An 8,480-nucleotide genomic window follows, 5' to 3' on the forward strand; every position below is an offset into this window, starting at 1 on the left:
GGGATGGTGCAAGTAAACTGGGTACTCGTTACTCATATGAATTCCCTATTTTTAGTAAAAAAAAATAAAAACAGAAATTCAGGAAACAATAGAACTACATTCTTTGAAGAGAGATATATTCTTCTACAGAGCTCAATAACTGATCCAGGACCACAACAGAGTAGTTTGTAATGTAAGTGGCAACACACAATTTCAATAAAAGTTAATGAATCACCTAATATCTTAAAACCACTGGTAGGCTGATCACTACATGAACAGAATAACAACTCCACATCAACAGAAATAAAAAAGCCCACTTATTTCCAACACTTGTAAAAATCTATTTTCAGTATTCCTAATTAAAAAGAATCTGATATAAGATTTTAAAAATAATTATTTGCAAGAAAAATTGGAAAAGCCAGTAAGGATTTAAATTGAAATAGTACAGTCCATAAGAATATATGTTCAAAATATAATCTGTCATTACTGCTTTAATGTTGAACACGTATAGATGCAATTTAGCCTGTAACACATTAAAAATATCCTTAGCATTAGATGTCATATCACTGGAAGACTATATTTTCATTTACAATAGAAGACTGTTGCAGCCCTCAAAAAGCAGCTATTTAGTCTACTGCAGCACAGAAAACATGTTGGGTGGGTGTTGACCTTTTGAGCAAGATACGACTTGTACAGCATGATAACAGAGTCGGAAATTTAATGTCTAAGATTCCTCTCCCTAGGTTAGCAGGGAGAAATAATCCTTTTCTTTAAAGAATATATCTTTTGCTATTAAAAAAAGATGTTGAACTTTAAAGCAAAACTGAAGCAGCATCTAAAAAAAAATCTGTTTCAGATTACTATCAGGAAATGATACAAAACATATTTTAAAAGTATCTTTCCACTAAATAAAACTTACAATTTTCTTATTGTATAAATGAACTAGAAAAGACAAAGGAAAATGTTACACTACTTTCAAAAGGTCATAACGCATCTCCTAACAGCAGGAAAAAATCTGAATCTATATCATTCTTCAAGCAAACCAAACACTATCTCAAGGTCCATATAATTTGAATTGTGAGGTCTGACAACGACTAATTTCAGATGCCTCAGAAGACGCAAGAATCTTGTAATGGGATCACAATTAAAGACAAAGATCGTCACACTGCCTCTAAACCTTCTATTTCTTCTGTACGCTTGTAATTAAATGCTCTACTCCTGCCAACAATTCTGATTCAATACAACTATGATGAACAAGTCCAGTTCTTTTCTGTTTCCTAAGAGCTTAGAAACTTGATACAAGCGCTCTTACCATTGCCACAGGAAGATCAGTTACTGAAATCAACAAAAACTTGAAGTCTCTGAGAAACAGCTTGATTCCAGCAAAGACTAAAAAAGGTCAATAAAGTGATGATGCAACATGCATATGCATTCCCAAGTGAATACACAGCTCACAGGTCTATTTTTAAGGAAAAGAATAAAATAAAAGAGGAGGAGAAAATGAGCCTTGCAGAATGTGCATCAAAAGGCAATCCAACAAGTAAGAGAAGAAGAAACTGCATCATCCTTGTAGGGGCCACATAAATATTCTTTGCATTACAGCAGAAATGTACACTCTGCTGCAGATGGTCATATATGTATCTAAATGCCTGCCAAAAAGGCTACTGCATGAACATATAAAAAGCTTTAAAGTGATTAGCAAACACTGCAAAAATTAAAACATTAGCATTCCATAAAACTATATAACTATATAAAACTATAACTATAAAACTATATAACATGTAACTATAAGGATTTGTCTGCTATTTTCCCTTTGTAAAGAGTTCTAAGGTAAGAAAAAAATAAAAAGAAAAGAAGAAATCCCCTTCCAAACCACCAAATCTACTAAAAACAAGTATTTTTATCTTCACATATTAAAAGTCAAGATTATTTTAGGGCCTTCTGAAATCCATGATCTTTATAAATCCTTTCCAGCCTTATTGTATGGCTCTGAAATTCACTATTTATGCTGTTTATTCCTCCCTGCAACACGGCTGCTGAAGGCATTTATGTCCCTTTATGGGAGAGGCAAAAAAGGATTACACAGGTCTAAAAGACTGCAAAAACACCTTAGTTTCACGAGATGTCGTAAGCTGAGCAGCTACAACAACTGAGAGGCTCTTGTTGTTTCTGCTCGAAGCTGAATATTCCCACTGCCTTCTTTGTATGAGCTCTGAAACTCATTACATCCCTCTGTAGCAGGGAGACAGAGAAGAGAAAGATGACTGTTTTTCTTATTTTCTGCAGAGTCAGCAGGATGACTGAATGACATTTGAATTGACATGTGGAAGAGCCCAATGAACATCAGCACTGCTGGGAAAGGAGGAAACAGTAGTGGGAAGATCTCCTCCTTTGGAAAGCAGGCAGCAAGCAAATATATCAGCCCAACTATTCATGAAATTACAACCCTAGAGAATCTTTAAAACTGAAGTTATTAAAATATCTGTTAGTATTATCATTCCTTAATGCTTTGATCCTTGTCCTGGAAACTCTGCAGCACAGCAGCAGAGCTTGTGTACACCACAGGAGGTTAACACATACCATTAAAGCTTGAACTAACTGAGTAGCTACAGAATATTCCCCTCCTACACACTTCAGTGCCTCTGCTAAAACCAGCAGAGACCTTCTACTGCAGGTAGCTTGGCATGCCTATGCACAGCTAAGAAGGAAGATGCAGCAAAGTAGCCCATTTTTGCAATAAACAATTGCTAACAAAATTTCTATTGCTATCATTGCTGCCACTACAGAATCACTGTGATGTGCTGCACTTGAATAAATTAGGAATCAATGAAGTTTGGATGTGAGCTCAAATCGAGCCCTCACCCTGCCTCAGTCACTAGCCTAGCTCTTAGACCTCCAAGCAGCCCCTGCCATCTCTCCTACGAAGTGACAAGCTCTTCAGTGCAGCACTGCCCGATGCTAATTTCGCAAGTGGATCACATCAGAGAACCTGATGACAATCTACCCTTCAGTACGCCTTTTTTTTTTTTTTTTTTTTTTTTTTTTTTTTTTTTGTGTGTGTGTGTGTGTGTGTGTGAAAAACTGTTGTTACAGTATCACATTTTAGTCAGGTTTCTTTAGTTCCTGGCAACTAAGAATGAATCTGAGATCATCAAAACTCTCAAGTGCTGTGGTAATAGTGAAAATTAAGAGTATGACAAATGAGAGAGAATGAATTCTGGACTATAATAAAAAATAGCAAGTGAAACTTGCTCAAAATATTAAACGTAACAACACTGACATAGGACAGACAGGCCTGGGGAATCCATAAAAATAATTTAGATTTAATTCAAGAAGCGTGTGCTGTTAGCAGCCACAAATCTACCCGACATAAGAGAGCTTTTTGCAAACCACTGAGTTTGTTACTTGAAACAGTTGTTACTGTTCCAGAAACAGTTTGTTACTGTTTCTCTTTTTTCTTTCCCAAATTTCAAGTCAGTCTGCTAAATGTTGTGAATTGCAAAGAAAACAAATTCAAAGTTCACTCAGACTTCCAACTGAAAACTTTAGGGTTTGGGGGGTTTTGTTTTGCTTTAAGATGCCTGGGTCTTGAAACATGCACATATAGACATTTCCATTCTAGCTCATAATAGTTTGGTTCAGCAGTTCCCAGTTTGGAAATTGCCCCCATTCTTGGCTCCTATACCTCTACCAGTAAGGCCAGGCTAAAACAACAGCAGTGCTGCTTTGGGTAGTACACGTGAAAATAAGGTTTAACTACAGTACCCTCATCCTTCTCTCATTCCATGGGGCAAGGAGAAGCAACCCTGGATCCACGCATCTGCAGAACTAGGGAAAGTATTCAACTGATGGGGAAAAAAAATGACAGAAACGGTTTACAAGTCACATAAACTCAGGGTATTACCTGCAGGGTAGTCGTGGCAGCATAGATACCAAACCACACTAACCAAGAATTTGTTCCTGCCATGCTACCAAGAGTAGCTGTAAATTATCTCACATAATTTGAGCATGCCTACAGGACCTGCAGTCGACATTGTGACTGTAGGGCAGACATAGCCTCACTGCAACTCATTCCCTTTTCACTCACTCAGTGGGAAGAATTTAGTGCACTGCAAGGGCTCCCAAATCATTTTCTGCAAGGCCATGTTAACCGCTCCACTGATTACAACTGGCTTTCCCTTCAAACTCTGACACACACCACTGCTACAGAACAGAACTGAACCTGCTCTTCCCAGCCCCATCATGGACTGGTTCACTTTTGAATGCTGTTCAACAAAACAAAGTGAGAATTCGCTTTGATTAGGTTGATCTTTTTTATTCTCAGACAGTCATTTACTGAAAGGCAGGATTAGCACCTTCTTGTCAATAAAATACGTATTATTAAACATTAATAGATACGATCATTTCCTATATAAATAATTCTACCAGAGACTAAAAGTGCCCAAGGTTAAAGCTGTATGTGTCTTTTTCTTGCCAACAAAATCTTAGAGGAAATTGTCAAGACTTCTCATTTAGCTTTGCAAAACTAATTTTATTTTGAGGAGGGAGGGGAAGTGTTAAGAAATCACTTCATTTACTGACTTCAGTTCAAGAACCGTGTTTTTCTCATGTGTTCATTATACTATCATACTGTCTACCAAAAACTATTACTGTCAGAAATATGTATTTTAGACTCAATCACGAGTATTTACAAGAAGAAATACAAGTGTTAGATGGTCATTCCAAGTAACAGTAGAATGGAATATGGTATGCTATGTTAAAATGTTAAGTCACAGAGCAATTTTTATTTGCTAGTGCATATTTTAAATAGCAGATTGTAACTGCTTCAAAATGATGGTACCTAAACAAATGTACTCTGCTTACCAAAATCAGACACATTGTAGACTGATAATTCTTTTAAAACAGAAGACATAACATTTGGACACAGATTATGAAGTCAGGTACAGTATATACACTATGGTAGATAAGTATTTGTACTTCTGTTTCTATCTTTGATGGGGGACAGATGATACAAGATAACAAGTCCTCCTTCCTGAAATACAGCATTTTTGTTGTTGAATGCATGTTTAGTTAGCCTCAATACTATTTTTAAATCCCAAAACTGTAACATTAGGTCCCCCCAAAAATTGAAAGATTCCAGCTCTTCATTATCGAAACTGTGTTTATTTTGAGCACTGAAATGTCTTTTTCCATATACGCTTAGGATAGAATACAAACAGTATCCAAAGAACTCATCAAGTTCAACTCCCTGCACAAGAAGTTGAACAGTTTTGAGGGAAGTCTTTAACCTATCCTTAATACAAGTCCAATTCTACTTTTAAAGACTTTCACAAAAAGGAGATTCCACAAGCTCAGCTTGTTCCAGTTTTTCTCAACAGCAGAACAGCTTTTGCTAACTGAATCAAACCTTTGCTACAGACTGTTTCCTTCTTATTTGACATGGTCACTGAAAGAATGACAGAGACCACTCCTTACAACATTTAAGGCTGTAGCATCTTCCTGTCCCCACATCTACTCTTACTTCTGCTGAAACAGAGCTTGCTTAGCTTTGCTTCTTTCCTTCTTTGCATATCTTGCTTTTTCCAGCCCTTCCTAAACCTTGATGACTATATCTGCCAGACTGTGAAATGTGCAGGTATCTTTCTTACAAGGCAGTACTCAAAACTGAACAAATTTATTCTAATTTAGACTTCATTAATATCAAGAAGAACTGAACGATAAACTTTTACATTAGGTGTTTACATAGACTTTAGTGATTTTTTCTTCCATGAATTTGTCCTGTTGCTTATTGAGCGCCTCTAAACTTTTAGTACCCACACCTTTCAGAAGGGATTTCCAAAGCTTATTAGCTAGGCATTGGGTAGAGAATCACCTCTTTTGTCCGTTTTGATATTGCCAGTTTGATTCTATGCGTCTATATTTTCTACTGAGACAATAAAAAAATTCATCTCTCCCCATCTTTGTCACATCATGTATAATATTATCATGTACCATACTTCTCCTGTCAAAATTTCTAAAACTTCAAAGTTTTCCTCAGACTAGTGTTATTAAATATCAAGAGAATGAAGGATTCACAAGCCCCTTTTGTGACCTTGCAGGCCAGGCATGAAAAGCCACTATTTTACCTGACTTATGTGAACGAATATCAAAATAAAGATGCATAACAATCCTGGATTATGAAGGATATAGTATTTAGTGTCGATTATACATGAAAGCCTACCCAAGTTAGAAATACAGGGTTAGGGGATTAGTTTGATTTATTACAATCATAAATATTTCCAATTTCTGCACACTACATCTGTCATGACTTAAAATTCAGATAGCTATTAAGCCTTGTAGCAGTCTTTAACTGCCATTATATTCATTCTGCTGGCTTTATATTTTCAAAAAGGCATAACTGTACATTCACTAAACAGATTAATTTATACACATTTCTTTAAAAAAATCTACTATAATCGGTCAAGCTAAACTTTAATTTCTATTTTACTAAAAACGGAAAAGTTTCTACCTTCTGCTATGCCACTTAATTTTCGTATTTACTCTCCCACCTCTAACAATGAACTTGCTTTCTTCTTTGCAGTTATTTTATAAAATGTAGACAATTATCTCATGCATTAGCAATATTTTACAATGATATTTAAACAAATATTGCAAGATGACATTTGTTTATTCCTTCAGACTTCTACTGGGATAGTTTTAACCATTAAATCATTTTTACTGTTATCAAATTTTTTCCTAGCATTCTTCTTTCTTGAAAAGACAAACTGCAGATTACAATTAACTTCAGAGCTTGTTTCTCTCTACCCTCTGTTAATTTGTCACATTTGCAACAAAAGGAAAACTTACTCTGCTGTCAACCCTTGTACTCTGATGACTGCTAACCAAGTTCATAGGCCATTTTACAGCCTAATAACATCAACTGAATCATGAGAAATTAGATCACTTCAAATAAAGTTCTTTTCCTTCCAACAGCAAGACAAGACACTAATTTTGATGTCATGACATACTTCCCCTCCACCTTTGGAAAAAACAAAAACAGACAAACAAAAAAACAAAAGGAGGCTAACATAGCCAGCAATGTTTAAGTGAAATAACAGGTAATAACCATCCATTCATGTAATCTGTAACGTATTAATTTAGCTATTTTAATTTTACGGGTCTCTGATGACATTGGGATTTACTAGTTAGGAATCTGACTTTCAAGTAAGCATCAACAATAAATATGATACATTATAAATTGTATTCAAGTGATGGCAGATTAAGGGGAAGAATGTTTTTATTTAAGTTTTCCTATTCAGTAATAAACATAACTTGCAGAAATCAAAAAACATATCATGCTTACGCGCATCAATTTCCAAACAAAAAGTCTAAAAAGTATTTCAACAGGAATTTGCTTCAACAGATATGTTTTAATTATAGTCCAATTCATATTCTGGAGTATGTCAATGCTGTTAAAAAAAAAAAAAAATCATTTCCCTTACAAGGACAAAGTAATGTTTTTAAATTGAGAGGAATTAAAGTGAAACCCAGTATAATTTCGTATGTATGTCATTTTACAAGAGATGATGCTAAAGGAACAAGAAAGTAAGTCCAATGATATTTCATGAGGTAAAGGAAAAGCATTTTACTCTATGACTAGCTAATAAGGAAGGTTTGGCTATGCTAAAAACTATCCTGATAAGAACTTAAAGAGAACACTCAGGAATGCACCTAGAAAGATTTTTCCTGATTCCATACACATTTTTTAAAAGCTTTCACTTGAAGCTACTGGCTCTAGGCAAGTTTTCAGACCTCAGGGCCAGCATCTGACTGCCTGGGACGCAATTTGTGCCTTGTGTATCTTCTCCTACGTTAAGGGCAACGTGTTTTTTTTTTAAATTAAAGAGATGCGTAAGGTGAGATCTACTGAATGCAACTGATGCTTCTGTTCTCACTGTTTAATGTTTCCAATTCTAATTCTCTCCACTGAAGATTCACCTTTCTGTTCTTAAGCTAGCTGAACTTCTAAAGAACTAACTACCGCACGTTATCACAACGCCTGCGCTCAGTACCAGAGGGCACCTATGCCCGCAGCGGCGCTCCGGAAACCCCCGCTCCCCTCCCGCCCCGTTGCGCGGCAGGCTACAGGCGCGGAGTTACCAAGCCCCAGCGTCTGCTGCCCCGCCGCCCGCGGGGCTCCCCTCGCGCAGCGGCTCCCGGCGGCCGCCAGCACCTGCCGCAGCGCCCCTGGCCGCCGCCGGGGCCGCGCAGGCCACAGCGCTGCCCGCGGGCGGCCAGCAGGCGCCGGGTGAAGGGGGGGAGGGGGCAGACGGCACCCCCCGCCGCCCAGCACGGCGGAGGGAGGGCGCAGCGGGGAAGGGCGAGGGGCAAAACCCGCCGCCGCGGGGCCCGGCCGGGGGACACCGCGCCCCCCGCTCCCCTCGCCCCGCCAGGCCTGGCGCCAGGGCAGCGCGGCCCGGCGCCGAATTACCTGCTGTGGCGGCGGCGGCGCTGCGCGCCCG

At 38.0% G+C, this 8,480-nt stretch overlaps 1 protein-coding gene across 2 annotated transcripts in view; it reads right to left on the bottom strand.

The window, feature by feature from the left end:
• MYO6 (myosin VI) overlaps nt 1-8,480 on the bottom strand; it is a 111,182-nt gene extending 102,702 nt beyond the window's left edge. For both annotated transcript variants that reach the window (XM_062572834.1, XM_062572833.1), the window contains exon 1: nt 8,450-8,480. The gene's annotated coding sequence lies outside the window, so the exon portion shown is untranslated. The remainder of the gene's footprint in view (nt 1-8,449) is intronic.

The sequence above is a fragment of the Rhea pennata genome, chromosome 3 (genome assembly GCF_028389875.1).
Source record: "Rhea pennata isolate bPtePen1 chromosome 3, bPtePen1.pri, whole genome shotgun sequence".
Taxonomy (NCBI): domain Eukaryota; kingdom Metazoa; phylum Chordata; class Aves; order Rheiformes; family Rheidae; genus Rhea; species Rhea pennata.